The sequence below is a fragment of the Pongo pygmaeus genome, chromosome 3, assembly GCF_028885625.2.
Source record: "Pongo pygmaeus isolate AG05252 chromosome 3, NHGRI_mPonPyg2-v2.0_pri, whole genome shotgun sequence".
NCBI lineage: Eukaryota > Metazoa > Chordata > Mammalia > Primates > Hominidae > Pongo > Pongo pygmaeus.
In genome coordinates this window covers 148,781,483-148,792,574 of record NC_072376.2, presented here as the reverse complement: position 1 = coordinate 148,792,574, position 11,092 = coordinate 148,781,483, and the positions used below count along the sequence as shown (strand labels likewise).

The window sequence follows — 11,092 nt, the reverse complement described above, 5'->3', positions numbered from 1 at the left end:
AACAATAAATCTTAACAAGTAAAACTAAAAATAGAACTACTACAAAAACAAAACGACATTTCTAAGAAGTTAAAATAAAAATTTATTGGATGTAACTAACAAAAGATTAAAGATGTCGAAGAAAGATTCAGCGACCTCGTAGACAAAGCAATAGAAGGTATACAGTTGGGTGAAGTGGCTCACACCTGTAATATCAGTGCTTTGGACAGATGAGGAGAGAGGATCTCTTGAGTCCAGGAACTTGAGATGAGTCTGGGCAGCATTGTGACACCCTAATCTCTACAAAAATTTAAAGAAATTAGCTGGTGCATACCTATAGTTCTAGCTACTTGAGAAGCTGAGGCAGGAGAACCACTTGGGCCCAGGAGTCAGAAGCTGCAGTGAACTATGATTATGTCGCTGCACTCCAGCTTGGGAGACAGAGCAAGACCTTGTTTCTAAAAATCAATTAATCAATCAATAAAAACTATAAAATATGAAGTACAGGCAACAAAACAGGCAGCAAAACAGATTGAAAAATGAGTAAATTTGATGCATGTATCCAGTGGGTTCAGAACACGTGTAATTAGATTCTTAGGAAAGAGAGAATGTGAGAGGGGAATATATGTGTGTATGTGTGTGCGTGCGTGTGCGTGCCTGTGTATTTGAGGAAGTAATGGCAAAGATGTCCCAAAGAAGAAGAAAAATACAAATTCACCGATTTGAGATGTACAGGAACCCTTTAGCAGGCCAAATGCAAAGAGAATCACACCTAGACATATTGTAATTAAATTGCTGACAACTAAATATAAATCTTGAAAGCAGTCAGAGTAAAATAGAAATGATACAAATAATGGTGGAATTCCCAAGAATCAGAAAATATCAATACAAGCACACAAGGAATGGGCCAACATCTTGAAGGTGCTTATAGGAAAAGTGAACAAGGAAACAAATGAAAGAAAAGAAACAAAAATTCTATATCCAGTCAAAATGCCTTGAAAAAGCAAGGTGAATTAAAAATCTTTTCAGAAAATGAAAGCTAAAACAATTTATCATCAAAAGATCTGTACCACAAAAACTATGAGAAATTTTCCGACTCCAAATGGAGCTGACCAAAAGAGAGGCTGAGACTAGATAAATATATTGAATAAATGCAAAAGACTTACTTTTTTATTCTTCTCTTGATTACCTTAATATACGTTATAATTTAATACAAAAAATGTAATCTTGTTATAACACATGTAGATGCAAAATATATGTCCATGGTACAACAAATTTGAGGTAAATTAAATACAAATATTATAAAATTAGTACATTTTGCATAAAGTGTTAAAATATTAACCTTATACTGAGATAAACAAACACAAAATAATCCCAACAGAAACCATACAATACATACAGAATGATATGGCAGAAAGTCCACTAGTGGAACTTAAGTGGAATATTAAAAAAATAGTTGATCAATTCAAGAAAAAGAATGAAAATGACAAATACAAATGGGAAAATTAAAAAAATGAATCAATAGATATGGATGGAAAATTGTAAATATAAATACAACTGCATTACATCAAATATAAATTGAAGTTACAGTTCAATTAAAATGTACAGATTGTTCCAAATTGCCAGCCCAAACTCTGAAAACAAAAAATGATAAACCATACAAAATTATTCCTTTCAATAAGATGCAATTCAAATGTAAAGACATGAATGACTCACAAGTAAAACATTAAAATGTATCCCATGCAAACATTAAACATAAGCAAACTAGTGTTGCTATATTAATATCTGACAAAATAAACTTCAAGACAAGCCATTGTACAAGAAATAAAGAGGGACATTTAATATAAATCTAAAAAAAATTATGTCTTGAACACTAATTTTTAATTGAGCCTAATCAATAATTCCTACTCATACTCACATATTGAGATTTTTATTATTATTCCATACCAGAAATTGCTTACTGACCTAGGATTGGTATATATTCAATATTTTAATGTATCTGATGGTTAGGCAGTCATTACATAAAATATACTTTTGATCTTGTGCTGTGTAGTCTTTAACTCCCATTTATTTATAGGTCAATGTCATAAGAGATAAGAGGCATTATTAATGCTGCACAACAGGGACTAAAGAATTCTTGTTCTGTTCTGTACAGGCTCTTGTGGAACAATGAGAAATCAGAGAAAGAACAAGAGGTCATCTGCAGCCAAACCTGGTCAGAAGGATTATAGAACATTTTATCTTTCTTTTGTTCCCTCAATCCTATTGTCATCATTCAATTAGAAGTATTATTTTGAATAGCTTTAATAGAAAATAAATGGACTTAATTTTTTCTGATTTATTGTGCCAATCATTTCAAAATAAATATTAGTCACTGAGCTAAGATATATCAGGCAACATCTGGGATACTATGTTATTAATCAAATACATTTTTAAGTGAAAATGCTGATATCATAGGCTGGATGCAGCCTCTTACCTAGTGAGGATCTGTTAGACAAATAGTGCCTCATTACTGCTAAAGCTAAACAAATGTAAAAAAGAAAGCAGAGATGAGTTCCCTTGCTCAGCTTAAGCCATGACAGACACAATCTATTCCTGTTACTACTAATCCTATAATACTTACTTAAGAATTCTTATCTTTTAAAAAATTGCTTTTCACAGACTATACAAATATAGAAATGATGGCATGCTATCAATGTCGTCTATGCAGTCACCTTCTTCGTACTTGGCATACAAACCTATTAGTTAGAATGACCCTGCAACACAAGAAAAAAGAATATATTCCCCAAAATGAAAAGGAAACCAGAGTAACAGATAATGAGTGTTGGCTGTTTAAATACAAGCTCAAATATTTGCCAGAACATGGGGAAATCGTGTCAACAAGATTTACAATTACTGTCACATTTCCAAATCAAAAGACTGATAAAAATCAGGGATTGAATTTTCCTGTTTTACCTGAAGAAATGCAGTTGTATACTTTTTAAATGTTAGCATATATCTAACTAATAAAATATTAGTTTCTTTTCATTGATATTTTGAACAAAATAATTTTAAATTTGTAATTTAGATACCTAGTCTTATTTTAAAAAATAATATTTCAAACCATTTAAAATGCTTAGCTACAAGCAGATAACAGTTGTTTTAAATCAGTTTGGAAAATCAAATTCCAAATTCAGTGTGAGTTTACCATTTTTTTATTCAAGAAATTTAAACATTGTCTTGACATTATGTCACACATTTAATTCAAACTAGGATTCCTTTCAATTGAAAAACAATTTTAATCGATTGAAGGTTTAATTTAAAGAATGACTCATTTACTGAATTATTTGAATTTTACACACAGATTGAAAGAGTTCACATTAAGTAAGCAATATACCATTTAACAGAGTTTTCTTTCTTGACTGGGGTTTACTATTATCAAAAATATTACAAATGTTGTGAGCATCTTCCGTATGAAGCATATGACACAGGGCTTGCTCTCTGGTGAAACCATGATAGGAGCAACTGCTATACAGGCAGTCACAGGAATGCCAGCAGAGAAAACAGGTGACCCAGACCAAATATCTCCAAGAGCTGGAACATGAGCAAGTCTCCACTTAAAATGGTTTTGAGGTGTTGTTTCAGTCTGAGTCATAACATTGTCCATGTTCCCACTTTTTTTCCACGAAAGGAAATTGGAGTTTTTTTGGAATAGCTTGCATAATACCCTTTAGAATGTGCTATGGAGCATAAAAATACAAAGTTCATGTCTGAAAAGAAGGACATTGACAAGAGACCAAGTCATGTCTTATGATTACTAGCTTTGTTATATTTGCATAAGACATCATTTCTTTCAACTTCACTTTGTTCAGATGATTATTCCATTAATCCTCTCAAGACCTGTATAAGGTCTTGAGAGGATTAATGGAATAATAAACATAAAGCGATTGGCAGAAGACCCCTAGAAAAAGACAGCAGTTAGTTGTTATTATTTTATTTTACTTTACAAAGTAGTAGTGATATTAGATGTAGCTGATGAAAATAGCAATAAAATACATATATAAAATACAAATATGAACAAGCTAAATGTTAGACCATTCATTCTCAATCATTTCAAACTAACTTCTCACATATTGTAATGAATTTGTTATCATGCAATGATAAACAGAGAAACAGTAACCCAACTTCATAGGCAGCTACAAAAAGAAATAATGCCCTAACTGTATTAGGAAACATAAAAGCAAATTTAAGTTAAAAAAATAATATGTCCTTTAATAATCATACATTTGGGAGAAGACACAAACCTTTGCATCATATTAAACAGAAAATTGCCACTGATAGTGGTAGGTGAATATCAAGAGTGGCATTGCCTTTGCTGATATAAGTTTGGGGAAATACTGAACAGTTTTTTATCATATGCCCCCACAAAAAATTATTTTCTGTATTTATACAGTTTTAATATTGTTAGAAAATTATAAGCATCCAAAATGTGGTTCCAAAAACATTTTATTTATGCATAAAAGATTAGTTCTAGGTTTTATCATATATAAATACATATCAGATCATTAAAAATATGTACATGACAAAGATCTATTTTTGCACAGTGCAGAATACCTAACAGTCCTCATACATATACGTTAAATACCATCCACATGTGACAACAAAATGCTCATACAAATTTCCAGATGCCTCATTGAATGGCATTTTCCTTACTATGATACTCCTTTTTGCATAACACTTCCTATGATAAATGAGCAAAGAAGTCATCTTTTTTGTTGTTCCAGCTTTGTCAAAGAAGGATACTAAAATTAAGTGGCATTTAAAAAATAATCATACCTTGGGATTCAGATTTTGCAGTGCCTTTCTTCTTTTTTCCTTTCCTTTCTTCTCTCCTTTCATATTTTCCTCTTTCTTTCAACCAATATTTATTAAACACTTATCATATTAAGAAGAACTCGATTTAGGCACTGATGATAGAATAGTGAACAAAAAAACAAATCTTCCTGTAGTCATAAAGTTATGAGATGGAGAGGCTAGAAATGAATAGAAGTAACTACAACAAAGTATGGGTGTGTGTGTGTGTCTGTGTGTGTGTGTGTTAAATTGAAGGTGAGATAATAAATCTGTACATCTAGATAGAAGTATGAGATCTGATGGTTAAGTGTAGATTAGGAAAAAAGGAAGAGGCAAAATGCAGAATGAAGTGAGAGAGGCTCACAAGGTTGATGACTATTTTACACAGGAAAGTTACTAATGACATCTCTCAGGAAGTATCATTTGAAAAATACTGATGTGACACTGTGATAAGATCTGAGGGAAATGTTTCTCTGGTGAAAAAATCTAAGAGTAAATTTCCTAGGTAAGGCGGAACTGGCTTAGTATTCTTATGGAGTGAAAAGTAGCAAGCCTATCTAACATGAAGTGTGTGATAATGGGAAGATAAATGAGATATTAATTTGGAAAGGTTTTGAGAAGACAGTTTGTACAGGGCATTGCAGGAGTTTAAAACTCATTGTAAGAGAGATGGGAAGCTGTAAGAGGGTTTGATATTTGAAAGCATAACTCCAGATAAGGAATTGAGTTGAACTCTGTGAAATGGGAGATTGTATTGTTGAGGCTGTATGAAGGTAGAACAGACAGTATTTGATGGTGTATTGGTGAGGTAGAAAGAGTAAAATCAAACATTATCATGTTTGAGAATGAACATCTAGGTGAATAATGGTACAATTTACTGCAATGCAGAAGACACAGGGAGTAGGTTGCGACAGGGACATGGTAGAGTTGAAACAAGATGTTTGGAGACATTATGCTTGAATTTCCTATTCAATATCCAAGTGAAAAATCAAGCAGGAAGTAAAACTAAGTAAAATATATAAATTTTGAGCTTAGGCATGAGTCATTACTAGAGAAATAAATTGATTTCTCATCAGTAGCTTATGTGGATCTTTGGGAAATAAAAATGGAATCTAACAAAGGGCTTTAACTACAAAAATTACAAATATTTAAAAAAAATTAAACCATAAAATGACTAAAATATTTTAATTGGGCAAGATCAAATAAATTGTTTATGATTGTTAACTAACAGTTATCACTACTTAAACAGTATTAAAATATTTTCTGTCACTGACACATAATAATTTCCATGAAATTATCAGAAAAAAATGCAAAAAGGAGGTGAATTGGTTTTCTCTCATGTTAAGAGTAATGAACAAAGCTTTTATGTTATTCTGTGATTTCTCACAAAGGAGACATGCATGGTTTTGTAATTACAAAATATATTATTTGTGAAATAGTGTATCATAAAGATTAATCTGCTGGCAATGTATAGAATAAATTAATATCAACTAGGGGCACATTGAGATATAAAAGGTAGACCATCACTTGGAAAGCTACTGCATCATTGAATCTTTTAATAAGGTGATAAAACCTCCCTGGTTAGCAGAAAGTTTATGTGTGTGTGTGTCAGGCAAATTTAAGGAAATGATATCTTGGATGAGATCACCATGAAGTCTTGGATGCTTAATGTTTAATAAATATAACACTGGCCCTTGATGTTCTGTGTTTTGTCTTACTTATTAGCAAAACTAAAACTCAGATTAAACACATCACCTATTCCACACATGCAAATTTATGAACACAAATGACTAGAAAAAAACACATAATTATGTCTATCAGTTACAATTTAATTCAGGAAAACAATGTTCAAAATGATTCAGAGATCCTTTTCAGAGAAGTAAATACTGAGATAATTTGTTACCACCAGAGCTTCTGAAGAAAGCACTAAATATGGAAAGGAAAGACTTACCAGCCACTACAAAAATATACTGAAATACACAAACTAGTAACATTATAAAGCAATGACATAAACAAGTCTGCAATATAACTAGCTAACATCATGATGAGAAGATTAAATATACACACATCAATACTAACCTTAAATGTAAATGAGTCAAATGCCCCAGTAAAAATATTACAGCGTGGCAAGCTGGATAAAGAACCAAAACCCATTGGTATGCTGTCTTCAAGAGCCCCATCTCACTTGCAAGGACACACATAGGCTTAAAATAAAATGATGGAGGAAAATCTACCATGCAAATGAAAAGCAGAAAAAAGCAAAGGTTGCAACCCTAGTCTCTGACATAACAGATTTTAAACTAACAAAGATAAAATAAGACCAAAAAAAGGGCATTAAAGAGATTCAATTCAACCAGAAGAGCTGACTATCGTAAATATATATGCACTCAACACAGGAGCAACCAGATTCATAAAACAAGTTTTTAGAGATCTTCAAAGAGACAGACTCCCACACAATAATAGTGGAAAACTTTAACCCACAGACAATATTAGACTGATCATCAACACAGAAAATTAACAAAGATATTCAGGACCTGTATTCAGTACTGGATCAAATGAACCTGGTAGATATCTGCAGAACTCTTCACCCCAAAACAATAGAATACAACTTCTTTTCATTGCCATATGGCACTTACTCTAAAACCAATCAGATAATCGGAAGTAAAACACTCCTCAGCAAATGCAAAATAACTGAAATAACAAACAGTCTCCCAAACCTCAGCATAATCAAATTAGAATGCAAGACTAAGAAATTAACTCAAAACCATGCAATTACATGGAAATTGAATAACCTGCTTCTGAATGACTTTTGGGGAAATAAGAAATTAAGGCAGAAATCAAGAAGTTTTCTGAAACTAATAAAGACAAAGATATAATGTACCAGAATCCCTGTGACACAGTTAATCCAGGGTTAAGATGGAAATTTACAGCACTAAATGCTCACATCAAAAAGTTAGAAAGATCTCAATTTAACAACCTAACATCACAACTAAAAGAACTAGAGAACCAAGAGCAAACACATTCCAAAGCTCGCAGAAGAGAATAAATAACCGAAATCAGAGCTAAACTCAAGGAGATGGATATATGAAAAAACATTCAAAAGGTCAACAAATTCAGGAGCCATTTTTTTTGAAAAAAAAATTAATAAAATAGATAGATCACTATCTAGACTAATAAAGTAGGCAAGAGACAAGATTCATATGAGCACAATCAGAAACCATAAGGGGGATATTACCACAATCCCACAGAAATACAAACAACTATCAGAGGATATTATAAACAACTCTATGCACATAAACTAGAAAATCTAGAAGAAATAGATACATAGATACACATACACCCTCCCAAGACTGAACCAGGAAGAAATTCAATACCTGAACAGACCAATAAAGAGTTCCAAAGTTGAGGCAGTAATAAATAGCCTACCAATCAGAAAATGACAGCATCAGATGGATTCATGGCTGACTTTTACCAGATGCACAAAGAAGAGCTGGTACAATTCTTACAGAAACTAATCCAAAAATGTGAAAAGGAGAGATTCATCCCTAACTCATTCTATGAAGCCAACATCATCCTCATACTAAAAACTGGCAGAGATACAACAAACAAAAGTTCAGGCCAATATCCTTGATGAACATTGATGCAAAAAATCCTCAACAAACTGGCAAACTGAATCCAGCAGCACATCAAAAAGCTTATCCACCAAGATCAAGTAGGCTTCATCTCTAGGAAGCAAAGTTGGTTCAATATTTGCAAATCAATAAATGTGATTCATCACATAAACAGAACTAAAAACAAAAGCCACATGATTATCGGAATAGATGCACAAAAGGCTTTTGATAAAATGCAATATCCCTTCATGCTAAAAACTCTCAATAACCTAGGTATTGAAGGAACATACCTCAAAATATTAAGAGCCATATATGAAAAACCCACAGCCAATATCATACGGAATGGGCAAAAGCTGGAAGCATTCCCCTTGAAAACTGGCACAAGACAAGACTGTCCTCTTTCAACAATCCTATTCAACATAGTATTGGAAGTTGTGGCCAGGGCAATCAGGCAAAAGAAAAGCAGAGGCATTCGAATAGGAAGAGAAGAAGCCAAACTATCCCTGTTTGCAGATGACACAAACCTATATCAAGAAAACCACATCATCTCAGCCAAAAAGGTTCTTAAGCTGATAAGCAACTTCAGCAATGTCTTAGGATAAAAAATCAATGTGCAAAAGTCGCTAGCATTCATATACACCAACAATAGTCAAGCCAAGAGTCAAATCACAAATAAACTCTCATTCAAATTTCCACAGAAAGAAACAAAATATCTAGGAATACAGCTAACCAGGAAGGTGAAAGATCTCTACAAGAAGAGCTACAAACAGCTCCTCAAAGAAATCAGAAATGACGCAAACAAATGGAAAAACATTGCATACTCATGAAAAAAAAAGAATCAATATCAACAAAATGGCTGTAGAGCCCAAAGCAATTCACAGATTCAATACTATTCCCATTAAGCTATCATTGACATTCTTCACACAAGTAGAAAAACTGTTTTACAATTCATATGGAATCAAGAAAGGGTACATATAGCCAAGGCAATCCTAAGCAAAAATAATAAAGCTGGAGGCATCACATTACCTGACTTCAAACTATACTACAAGGCTACAGTAACCAAAACAGCATGGTACAAGTACAAGAACAGACACATAGACCAATGAAACAGAATAGAGAACTCAGAAATAAGACCACACACCTACAACCATCTGATATTTGACAAACCTGACAAAAACAAGCAATTGGAAAATGATTCCTTATTTAATAAATGGTGCTAGGATAACTGTTTTACAATATGCAGAAGATGGAAACTGAACCACTTCCTTACACCATATACAAAAATTAACTCAATATGGATTAAAGACTTAAATGGAAACCCAAGACTATAAAAACCCTGAAAGACAACCTAGGCAATTCCATTCAGAACATAGCTATGAGCAGAGAGTTTATGACAAAGATGCCAAAAGCAATTTCAACAAAAGCAAAAATGGACAATTGAGATATAATTAAACTAAAAAGATTCTGCACAGCAAAATAAACTATCGAAATAGTAAACAGATAATCTACAGATGAGAGAATTTTTCACAAAATAGGCATCCAACAAATGTCTAATATCCAGCATCTACGAGGAACTTGGACAAACAAGAAAAAAACAAACAACTACATTAAAATGTGGGCAAAGGAAATAAACAGGCACTTCTCAAAAGAAGACCATGGAAAACTATGCACCCATTAAGAAAAATGAATTTTTGTTTGTTTGTTTTGTTTTGTTTGTTGGCAGGGACATAGGGACATGGATGGATCTGGAGGTCATTATCCTTGGCAAAGTGACACAGGAACAGAAAATCAAATATGGTATTTTCCCACTTATAAGCAAAAGGTAAATGGTGAGAACACATGGACGCATAGAGGGGTACAATACACACTGGGGCCTTTTGATGGGTGGAGAGTGGGAAGAGAAAGAGCATTAGGAAAAACAATGAATGAGTACCAGGCCTAATACCTGGGTGATTAACTAATCTGTACCAACAAAATCCCATGACACACGTTTACCTATGTAAGAAATCTTTACTTGTACCCTTGAACTTAAAAGTTTTTAAAAAAGTATCTACATATTCTCACAAGCACATTTTTCTTACTTGCCAGTATTTGCAAATACTGACTGTATTCTTGATGTTGCTATAGATATAATACTATCATGATTCTGCCTAAATTCAATATTTCCTTTTCTTTGAGCTTACCTTCTCTTCTTTCATCTTTTGACTACTTACATACATGGCCTGGGAATACTTTTGGCTCTACCCCACATAAAAAAAAAGATTTTTCATCATCATAAAAACATAATGTTATTTTCCTATCTTACACTTTTTTAAACACATTTTTTTCTTTAATCACTATATACCAAAGCTGTTCCATTTTTTTTTTTTGCAAATCTCTTAAGAAATAGTTTAGGCTAACCACCTTCAAATTCTCACTTTCCATTCTCTCTTAAATCCAATTCAACCAAGATTTCCCTCCTAGAGTTCCACATAAATACTATAATAATTTCTATGCTGTCAAATCAAGTGTCAAAATGTTCCCTTCTCAATATAATTTATTTATTAGTAGTCTTTGACAAAGCTTAACATGCTCAATCTTGATGCACTACTTCTTTGTGTACTAAACACCACTCTCTCATTTTTTTTCTACATCACTAGTAGTCCTTCTCAGTCACCTTGACTGGTTCC

The 11,092-nt window shown here is 32.8% G+C and overlaps 1 long non-coding RNA gene across 1 annotated transcript in view; it reads left to right on the top strand.

Moving 5' to 3' along the window:
• The first annotated feature begins 2,135 nt into the window (after positions 1-2,135).
• The window catches only part of LOC129035523 (uncharacterized), a 45,989-nt gene continuing 37,032 nt past the window's right edge, over positions 2,136-11,092 (top strand). Inside the window, exon 1 of the long non-coding RNA XR_008502210.1 lies at positions 2,136-2,194. This is a non-coding gene — a long non-coding RNA (uncharacterized LOC129035523). The remainder of the gene's footprint in view (positions 2,195-11,092) is intronic.